Source organism: Hylobates moloch, unplaced genomic scaffold, assembly GCF_009828535.3.
Source record: "Hylobates moloch isolate HMO894 unplaced genomic scaffold, HMol_V3 SCAFFOLD_23, whole genome shotgun sequence".
NCBI lineage: Eukaryota > Metazoa > Chordata > Mammalia > Primates > Hylobatidae > Hylobates > Hylobates moloch.
The window spans coordinates 4640922-4652579 of NW_026652298.1; the positions used below are offsets into that span (position 1 = coordinate 4640922).

The 11658-nt window shown below is 42.0% G+C and overlaps 1 pseudogene; it reads right to left on the reverse strand.

Annotated features, from left to right (window-relative positions):
- Nucleotides 1–2481: 2481 nt before the first annotated feature.
- On the reverse strand, nucleotides 2482–3240 carry LOC116462699 (uncharacterized; annotated as a pseudogene).
- Nucleotides 3241–11658: the final 8418 nt, after the last annotated feature.

The following is an 11658-nucleotide window of genomic DNA, read 5'->3' on the forward strand; positions in this document are numbered from 1 at the left end:
TATACAGGAAAACTCTTCACTGTGACTTAAACAGGGTTTCTCAATCTCTGCACTGTTGGCATTTTCAACCTGATAATTCTTTGTTGTGAGAGCTGCTCTGTGCCTTTTTGCATGTTTGGCAGCCTCCTTGGCTTCTACCCACTAGTTGCAAGAAGTATCCTTCCCCCATCAGCTTGAAAACCACAAATGTCCCTAGCCTTCGCCAAATGTACTCTGGGTGGCATGTCTCCCCTCACATACACCCCCATCACAGCCTTCCCACCCCTATTGAGAAAAACTGGCCTCTGGCTTCAAGAAAAATCATTAAAACATGAAAAGGAGATATAAGACGCTAATTTGAAAGATCAAAATCTTTGTTTCCCAAGTATGTCAATATTTGAAGAGTATTTTAATAGAACCTATTCATTGTCTATCTAATTGCTATCCCCCCATCCTTCCCTAATTACATGGTGGGCTGATCCATTGATCTCTGAGTTAGTAGACTCCACCCTCAGCCCTGGGAGAGATTGTCAGTTATGAAGACACCATTTTCCTTTGCCAGTGATTGGTCAAGGGATGGAAGTCACGTTGCCCATTTCTAGACAATGAGACATAAAAAAAAAAAGTTTAGGGAGAAACTCCTCTTACAAGATTAAAAATGATGATGATGATGATAATAATAATAATAGAAGAGTCTCAGCCAGATGTGGTGGCTCACCCCTGCAATCTCAGCACTTTGGGAGGCCGAGGCAGGTGGATCACCTGAGGTCAAGAGTTCGAGACGAGTCTGGCCAACATAGTGAACTCTCATCTCTACTAAAAATACAAAAAAAAAAAAAAACAAAGTCTCTTTTAAAAAACCATTTTGCCATCCTCTATCTCTCACTCCTCCACTACGATTCCTGCCTTTGAATGTGGTTGTATTGCTTGGAGCCTTAGCAAACATCTTACAATTGCAAGGAATTAAATAAAAGAATGAAAGGTTAACAGCTTAAGGAAGGTAGAGCAGAAGGAACAGAAGAGCTCAGTCCTTGGTGCCATTCTTGAACTACTGAACCGGTCTTAGAATGCCCACCCCCAGCATGTTCATTACTTGAGATAATTCAACACGTCTATTACCTACATCAAAGATTGGCAAACTATGGTATGTGGGCCAAATCCAATAACTAAGAATTACTTTTACATTTTTAAAAGGTTGTTAAAAAGAAACAAAGCAAGGAGAATGTATGACCGAATATATATATATATATGGCCTACAAAGCCTAAAATATTTACTACGTGACTCTTTACAGAAAAAGCTTGCCAGTCTCCAACCTAAACCACTGATAGAGGATGTCTTGCAGGCTTGCAGCCCAAAGTATTCCTAATACAAGTACTAATATCTTCATTTTACAATTACAGAAACCAAAGCTTCAGTTGGCCAATGGTAGGCTCAATTAGACAATGCAAATACAAATTTGTTATTATTACATAACTTATTTATTTTCTTTTTGAGACAGAGTCTCGTATATCACAGCTCACTTCAGCCCAAACTTCCCAGGCTCAGGAGATCCACCCACCTCAGCCTCCAGAGTAGCTGGGACTATAGGCACGTGCCACCATGCCTGGTTAATTTTTTTGTTTGTTTGTTTGCTTGCTTATTTTGTACAGATAAGTTTCACTATGTTGTCCAGGCTGGTCTCAAACTCCTGGGCTCAAGCGATCTGCCCACTTTGGCCTCCCAAAGTGCTGAGATTATAGGCATGAGCCACTGGGCCTGGACCATTATTTTAATTCATTGTAAAGTTAAGCCAAATTGAGGCATCACAAAAACATTCAACAAACTTTTCTGTCCTGTAGGGCTTCAAATAATGTTTATATTCTGGGCTTGATTTTATAAATTAGAATAGACAAAGCCTCCTGATGAAACACAATGTATTCAGTAGATATTTTCAAAAGGGGCCAGACTGTCCCAACACTACCTAGAACACTGAGGCATTTCCTGCACTAGGATATCAAACCTAGAGACTACAACGAGGAAAAGACATTGCAGAAAAACATTACATAAACATACTCACTGATGTGATAAATTACCTCTTCTACATGCTGAAATAGTTCTTGCATTTCCTGCTGACTCACTCAAAGTGAATTCTCAATGTAAATTATTCAAAACTTTCCTCCTTTAACTCTATGCCCCAAGTTAATATCGGCATTCTCAGTGGGGCTAACATGTTCTGTACCACCTTAGTAAAGGGTTTAAATATTGACCAACTGATGTATACTGAGAAAGTCAGGTCCAGAAGATGACACACAGAGCCCATTGCAGAAAGCCCATGAGTGTTGTATAAGTCACAATCAACCACCCAGGAACATCTAACCAAGGAGCTAAGATTGAACATTGAATCACTAGCAGGGCCTGACTTTTCTCAGTTGATCCAACCGCATTTATTTGCTTTATATCCCAATGCCTATCCCAGTGCCTGGCACATGGTAAGTGGTCAGTAAGAAATGTGAGCCCTCAATCTACACCCAATACTGGTTGTGCTTCAGCGTTGGGTTGGTTTGTCGGCAGAGTTTGACCAGGTTCATCCACGTCTCCCAAGCAGCACATTTGTCCACTGGCTCAGCCACCAGAGAAGACATTTGTTCACACTGCGGGGCCCTGAAAAGACAGACTGGGGGGCTGCTGAAGCTTTGCAGAAGGGGTGTCACTGTGACAGTGGGAACCTTTATGCTCCTCTCTGGCTTATGACTTGGGGTTGTGTGTTCCAGGTTGGTCTGGAGCTTGATAAAGGGTTTTGCCTTTTCTGCCTTCTGGCTCAACAGCCAGACACACATGGCCACTGCAGCCACTTTCAGCAGGAAGACCACAGCAGCCAAGGGTACGACGAGCGTCAGAGGGTAACTGCTCTCTATAGGCTGCGTGGGTGCCCAAGAGCTATTAGTGCTGGCTGGTGGCCAAATGACGTTGATGGCAGAGACTCTGCCATCCACACTGGGCTCTTCACCACTGTGCTGTACCCAGGGATCTGCTTTCTGCCATCTGGTCTGGGTCACTTTCCCTAAAGTTTCTATCTGTGCCGCAAGTCCTGAGGAAATCACAGGCTTTTCCTGAGACAGAACTGAGGTTACAAGGTTGTCTCCAGTGACAAATAAAGGAACATCTTGTGTAAATGTTTGCAAAAGTGAGGGGTCAGGTGGCACTATGGTGAAGGGGAGATAGCCTATCGCTGGCTGTACATGATCTGCCCTGAGCAAGAAAGTGAAGGATTCATTCAGCATCCCCACACTTGTGGGTGGAATACAAGCTGCCCTTGGTCAATGTCCCTCTGAGTGAATACAGTAGCCTCTTCTATCATTGTGCTGTAGAACCCCTCTTCGTCCCAGCCTTCTACGTACAGGGGGCTCTGTCACTTCAAATTTGGGATCACTGTCAGTCATATTAGCAAGCTCAGTAGTATTGGGTGAAATTCACCCCCATATTTCACATAGGTTCTTTTCTATTTTCCCTAAGTGTCAGCCAGTCTGAGAAATAAAGGGACAGAGTACAAAAGAAAGAAATTTTAAAGCTTGGTGTCCAGGGGAGACATCACATGTCAGCAGGTTCCGTGATGCCCCCTGGGCCATAAAACTAGCAAGTTTTTATTAGTGATTTTCAAAAGGGGAGGGAGTGTACGAATAGGGTGTGGGTCACAGAGATCACATGCTTCACAAGGTAATAAGATATCACAAGGTAAATGGAGGCAGGGCGAGATCACAGGACCACAGGACCATGGCGAAATTAAAATTGCTAATGAAGTTTCAGGCATGCATTGTCATTGATAACATCTTATCAGGAGACAGGGTTTGAGAGCAGACAACCAGTCTGACCAAAATTTATTAGGCAGGAATTTCCTCGTCCTAATAAGCCTGGGAGCGCTAAGGGAGATGGGGGCTGATTTCATCCCTCAGCTATGACTGTAAAAGACAGCCATCCCCAAAGCGGCCATTTCAGAGGCCTACTCTCAGGGACACATTCTCTTTCTCAGGGATGTTCCTTGTTGAGAAAAAGAATTCAGTGATATTTCTCCCATTTGCTTAGAAGAGAAATATGGCTCTGTTCCGCCCGGCTCACCAGCAGTCAGAGTTTAAGGTTATCTCCCTTGTTTCCTGAACATTGCTGTTATCCTGTTCTTTTTTCAAGGTGCCCAGATTTCATATTGTTCAAACACACATGATCTACAAACAATTTGTGCAGTTAATGCAATCATCACAGGGTCCTGAGGTGGCATACATCCTCCTCAGCTTACAAAGATGATGGGATTAAGAGATTAAAGTAAAGACAGGCATAGGAAATCACAAGGGTATTGATTGGGGAAGTGATAAGTGTCCATGAAATCTTCACAATTTATGTTCAGAGATTGCAGTAAAGACAGGCGTAAGAAATTATAAAAGCATTAATTTGGGGAACTAATAAATGTCCATGAAATCTTCACAATTTATGTTCTTCTGCCATGGCTTCAGGAGTCCCTCCATTCAGGGCCCCGACTTCCCACAACACGGTAGCATCTAGGTCCCTTCTTCTCAGCTGATGAGTCACTCTGTTGGCAATTTTCAGGTTTGGCATAACTCACAGTAAAGGCTGCACTCTGATGTTCAGTGTTTGTCCTGTCAGGTTGCTTTCTGATGTAAACAGTGAGAACTATAGCTGGTCCTGTGTGGCAGTGAGATTTGTCATGTGATAAGAGAGTCTTCCTGAATCCAAATCTTCCTGTCCAAAGTTGGTTACCACCTGGTCTTCAATCAGCAGGTGCCCATGATGGAGGGGCCATGTTATCATGTAAGTGATTTGGGGGCTCCTCCCATTGGTCATGGCTGACAGGTGACCGTTGGTGATGGGGATGGTTGTCTGGCCTTGTGGGAGAAGTAGGTCAGTAAGGTTCACAATGCTGATGGAGATAGGAATGACATCCTGGTGGAAGAGTTTATAGAGGGGGCAGTGTACACCATCTGTCACACTAAAGTAGAACACTCCAGAGGAAGGGCTTCCATCCTGCATGAACCACACCTGAGGGTTATCAATGTCAGCTTGTGTAAAATGGTGAACAGGTGTGTCCAGAAGGTAAGCCATTGCCAAAAAGCCATTATTAGGATTACAGATGATCATATATCTGATTTCATCTGGAGGACTGTCCAGATCTTCCACTTTCAGATGTTCAGGTCCCACAGCCAACCTACTGCCCTGCAGAACTTTCAACTGAAGCCCCTTTGTCTTTAATTCTGGTGCCTGGTCATTATAGTAATATCACCTGGAGAGATGGTGATATTAAACATCTCTTCAAGAAAGTCAGCTTCTGGCTTGGTGGTGGACTTGCTCTTTTGGTTTGGCCAAACGACAAAGGTAAAATTATCAGCCAGTGAATCAGAGTCATCATGAATGTATGTAATTCCAAATTTATTATATACTGGGAGAAACTGGGTTTTCCTTTGGTAATATTTCTGTCTCCAACCATAATTGTTCCATGGTGAGGAACACATATCACTTGGAACCAAATTCATAGGAAGAGCACTGAGATTCAGGCAATTTAAATAAGAGATTGGAGGCATCTAACTTAAATTGGCCAATTAGAACCTTGTCTGCCTCCTTGACAGAAGCTCCTGTTAAAACATAAAAAACAAATTGGCATTTCATTAGAACATTCAGATGACAGCTGTAAAGCTCTTTTTCCCTCAAATTTGTCTTAGCAGATTATTTGTAACACTTTGGTTGCTCAAGTACTTGAATTAGCATTCCTACCCAAGGCATATTAAATAAATACATTTTAAATACACACACTCACACAAAATTAAGCCAACATTTCAGGCAACTGAGCTTTAAAATCTTTTATATTCATTTATAAAATGTTAATTTCCTAACTTATCTACTACTAGACTTTCTCTTGCCATGGAAACATGCAGCTTTCAATACCGCTTTCCTTTTAAGAACTTAAGCTATTTGTCATTTTCATTTTCTATCAACAGTTTTCTGTCATGAGCACAGTGAAGTCCCCACTTGGAGGTGCAAATAAAATTCTTTAAAGCTAAGTTGTCATCCCTCTCCCAGTACAACTGTTTAAGCTTATGAGATAAAATAGAAAGAGGACCTGTAAAGAAATAATAACTTCTTATAACTGTTTAAGCTTTATTTCAAAGGTTGATATCATGGCATTGACAATTAAAAAGGGCAAGATTTATTTCCAAACTCTCCCTACTTTAATAATTATAGATTAGGCACTGCTCATATCTTGGCGGCATTACCTGTATTTGCGAGCAGACAACTCTGCTGACCAGGCTTATTGATATCATATGAAATAGTAATACAGAACTCCTCGGGTCCCAGGGCTGCTGATGGGGAGGAAGCCGTGAATGTAAAGGAGTCTTCTGCAGTCCAGCCAGTGTTCTCACAGTCTACGTGCTGGTATAATATCAACCGTTCACTGACCTGACCAGACAGTAAGAGAAATTAGCTCCTGGTTTCAGGAGTGATACAAGGATTGACATATGCCCTAACTGGAAGAGATACATGTCCTTGGAGAGTTCACTTTACTCATGCTCTAATTATTGCACATAGCCATCTAAATGGAGGAACATTAAAAATGTAGTAACTTATTTTTCCAACCTAGGGGATTCTATTATAAAAATGATCTATTCACCAGAGAAAGAAAAGCACATTGATTTTGAGACAACTAATGTCTAAGGTATTTGTATAATATTATAGAAAGTTTATAAGAAACTTGCACTTAACTTTCCAGAAGCTTCAACAATAATCAACTCAGAACCAGTCTTGTTACATATGTACTCCTACCCACTTTTCTGCCCCATAGATAATTTTGAATCAAATCACAGACATCATATCATTTCATCTTGCTATGAAATGCCTGAATGTTGGTACCCTCCAAAACTCATGTTGAAACTTAGTCCCCATTGTGGCAGTATTGAGAGGTGGGGCCTTTAAGAGGTGATTGGGTCATGAAGGTTCTGCTCTCATGAATGAATTAACCACTTCATAGACTAATGGGTTAATGGGTTAGTGAGTTATCATGTAAGTGGGACTGGTGGCTTTATAAGAAGAGAAAGAAAGACCTAAGCTAGCATACTCAGTTCCCTCATCATGTAATGCCCTGCACTGCCTTGGAATTCTGCAGAGTCCCTACCAGCAAGAAGGCCCTCACCAGATGTGGCCCCTCAACATTAAACCGCTCAGCCTCCATAACTGTAATAAATTCTTTTTCTTTATAAATTACCCATTTTCAGATATTTTGTTATAAGCAATAGAAAATGGACTAAGAGGGGGGAGGAGCCAAGATGGCTGAACAGGAACAGCTCCAGTCTACAGCTCCCAGTGTGAGTGACACAGAAGACAGGTGATTTCTGCATTTCCAACTGAGGTACTGGATTCATCTCACTGGGGAGTGTCAGACAGTGGGTGCAGGACAGTGGGTGCAGCACACCAAGCATAAGCCGAAGCAGGGCAAGGCATCACCTCACCCGGGAAGCACAAGGGGTCAGGGAATTCCCTTTCCTAGTCAAAGAAAGGGGTGATAGATGGCACCTGGAAAATTGGGTCACTCCCACCCTAATACTGCGCTTTTCCAATGGTCTTAGCAAAGGACACACCAGGAGATTATATCCCGCACCTGGCTCGGAGGGTCCTACGCCCATGGAGCCTCACTCATTGCTAGCACAGCAGTCTGAGATCAAACTGCAAGGTGGCAGCGAGGCTGGGGGAGGGGCGCCCGCCATTGCCGAGGCTTGAGTAGGCAAACAAAGCGGCCGGGCCGGGAACCTAAAACTGGGTGGAGACCACCTCAGCTCAAAGAGGCCTGCCTGCCTCTGTAGACTCCACCTCTGGGGGCAGGGCATAGCCAAACAAAAGGCAGCAGAAACCTCTACAGACTTAACTGTCCCTGTCTGACAGCTTTGAAGAGAGTAGTGGTTCTCCCAGCATGCAGCTGGAGATGTGAGAATGGACAGACTGCCTAATCAAGTGGGTCCCTGACCCCCGAGTAGCCTAACTGGGAGGCACCCTCCAGTAGGGGCAGACTGACAACTCACACGACTGGGTACTCCTCTGAGACAAAACTTCCAGAGGAACGATCAGGCAGCAACATTTGCTGTTCACCAATATCCGCTGTCTTGCAGCCTCCGCTGCTGATACCCAGGGAAACAGGGTCTGAGGTGGACCTCCAGCAAACTTCAACAGACCTGCAGCTGAGGGTCCTGAGTGTTAGAAGGAAAACTAACAAACAGAAAGGACATCCACGCCAAAATCCCATCTGTATGTCACCATCATCAAAGACAAAAGGTAGATAAAACCAGAAAGATGGGGAAAAAACAGAGCAGAAAAACTGGAAACTCTAAAAATCAGAGCGCCCCTCCTCCTCCAAAGGAACGCAGCTCCTCACCAGAAACAGAACAAAGCTGGATGGAGAATGACTTTGATGAGTTGAGAGAAGAAGGTTTCAGAAGACCAAACTACTCCGAGCTAAAAAAGGAAGTTCGAACCCATGGCAAAGAAGTTAAAAACCTTGAAAAAAAATTACATGAATGGCTAACTAGAATAACCAACGCAGAGAAGTCCTTAAAGGACCTGATGGAGCTGAAAACCACGGCACGAGAACTATGTGATGAATACACAAGCCTCAGTAGCTGATTCGATCAACTGGAAGAAAACATATCAGTGATGAAAGATCAAATGAATGAAATGAAGTGAGAAGAGAAGTTTAGAGAAAAAAGAATAAAAAGAAATGAACAAAGCCCCCAAGAAATATGGGAATATGTGAAATGACCAAATCTACATCTGATTGGTGTATGTGAAAGTGATGGGGAGAATGGAACCAAGTTGGAAAACACTCTGCATGATATTATCCAGGAGAACTTCCCCAATCTAGCAAGGTAGGCCAACATTCAGATCCAGGAAATACACAGAACCCCACAAAGATACTCCTCGAGAAGGGCAACTTCAAGACACATAATTGTCAGATTCACCAAAGTTGAAATGAAGGAAAATATGTTAAGGGCAGCCAGAGAGAAAGGTCAGGTTACCCACAAAGGGAAGCCCATCAGACTAACAGCTGATCTCTCGGCAGAAACTCTACAAGCCAGAAGAGAGTGGGGGCCAATATTCAACATTCTTAAAGAAAAGAATTTTCAACCCAGAATTTCATATGCAGCCAAACAAAGCTTCATAAGTGAAGGACAAATAAAATACTTTACAGACAAGCAAATGCTGAGAGATTTTGTCACCACCAGGCCTGCCCTAAAAGAGCTCCTGAAGGAAGCACTAAACATGGAAAGGAACAATCGGTACCAGCCACTGCAAAAACATGCCAAATTATAAAGACCATTGAGGCTAGGAAGAAACTGCATCAACTAACGAGCAAAATAACCAGCTAACATCATAATGACAGGATCAAATTCACACGTAACAATATTAACCTTAAATGTAAATGGGCTAAATGCTCCAATTAAAAGACACAGACTGACAAATTGGATAAAGAGTCAAGACTGATCAGTACACTGTATTCAGGAAACACATCTCACGTGCAGAGACACACATAGACTCAAAATAAAGGGATGGAGGAAGATCTACCAAGCAAATGGAAAACAAAAAAAGGCAGGGGTGGCAATCCGAGTCTCTGATAAAACAGACTTTAAACCAACAAAGATCAAAAGAGACAAAGAAGGCCATTACATCATGGTAAAGGGATCAATTCAACAAGAAGAGCTAACTATCCTAAATATATATGCATCCAATACAGGAGCACCCAGATTCATAAAGCAAGTCCTTAGAGACCTACAAAGAGACTTAGACTCCCACACAATAATAATGGGAGGCTTTAACACCCCACTGTCAACATTAGACAGATCAACAAGACAGAAAGTTAACAAGAATGTCCAGGAATTGAACTCAGCTCTGCACCAAGCCGACCTAACAGACATCTACAAAACTCTCCACCCCAAATCAACAGAATATACATTCTTTTCAGCACCACACCATAACTATTCCAAGATTGACCGCATAGTTGGAAGTAAAGCTCTCCTCAGCATATGTAAAAGAACAGAAATTATAACAAACTGTCTCTCAGACCACAATGCAATCAAACTAGAACTCAGGATTAAGAAACTCACTCAAAACCACTCAACTACATGGAAACTGAACAACCTGCTCCTGAATGACTACTGGGTAAATAACAAAAAGAAGGCAGAAATAAAGATGTTCTTTGAAACCAACGAGAACAAAGATACAACATACCAGAATCTCTGGGACACATTTAAAGCAGTGTATAGAGGGAAATTTATAGCACTAAATGCCCACAAGAGAAAGCAGACAAGATCTAAAATTGACACCCTAACATCACATTTAAAAGAACTAGAGAAGCAAGAGCAAACACATTCAAAAGCTAGCAAAAGGCAAGAAATAACTAAGATCAGAGCAGAACTGAATAAAATAGAGACACAAAAAAACCCTTCAAAAAAATCAATGAATCCAGGAGCTGGGTTTTTCAAAAGATCAACAAAATTGATAGACTGCTAGCAAGACTAATAAAGAAGAAAAGAGGGAAGAATCAAATAGATGTAATAAAAAATGATAAAGGGGATATCACCACCAATCCCACAGAAATACAAACTACCATCAGAGAATACTATAAACACCCCTACACAAATAAGCTAGAAAATATAGAAGAAATGGATAAATTCCTTGACACATACACCCTCCCAAGACTAAACCAGGAAGAAGTTGAATCTCTGAATAGACCAATAACAGGCTCTGAAAATGAGGCAATAATTAATAGCCTACCAACCAAAAAGGTCCAGGACCAGATGGATTCACAGTCAAATTCTACCAGAGGTAAAAGGAGGAGCTGGTACCATTCCTTCTGAAACTATTCCAATCAATGCAAAAAGAGGGAATCCTCCTTAACTCATTTTATGAGGCCAGCATCATCCTGATACCAAAGCCTGGCAGAGACACAACAAAAAAAGAGAATTTTAGACCAATATCCCTGATGAACATCGATGCGAAAATCCTCAATAAAATACTGGCAAACCAAATCCAGCAGCACATCAAAAAGCTTATCCACCATGATCAAGTGGGCTTCATCCCTGGGAGGCAAGGCTGATTCAACATATGCAAATCAATAAAAGTAATCCAGCATATAAACAGAACCAAAGACAAAAACCACATGATTAACTCAATAGATGAAGAAAAGGCCTTTGACAAAATTCAACAACCCTTCATGCTAAAAACTCTCAATAAATTAGGTATTGATGGGACAGATCTCAAAATAATAAGAGCTATCTATGACAAACCCACAGCCAATATCATACTGAATGGGCCAAAACTGGAAGCATTCCCTTTGAAAACTGGTACAAGATAGGGATGCCCTCTCTCACCACTCCTATTCAACATAGTGTTGGAAGTTCTGGCCAGGGCAATCAGGCAGGAGAAGGAAATAAAGGGTATTCAATTAGGAAAAGAGGAAGTCAAATTGTCCCTGTTTGCAGATGACATGATTGTATACCTAGAAAACCCCATCGTCTCAGCCCAAAATCTCCTTAAGCTGATAGGCAACTTCAGCAAAGTCTCAGGATACAAAATCAATCTGCAAAAAACACAAGCATTCTTATACACCAATAACAGACAAACAGAGAGCCAAATCATGAGTGAACTCCCGTTGC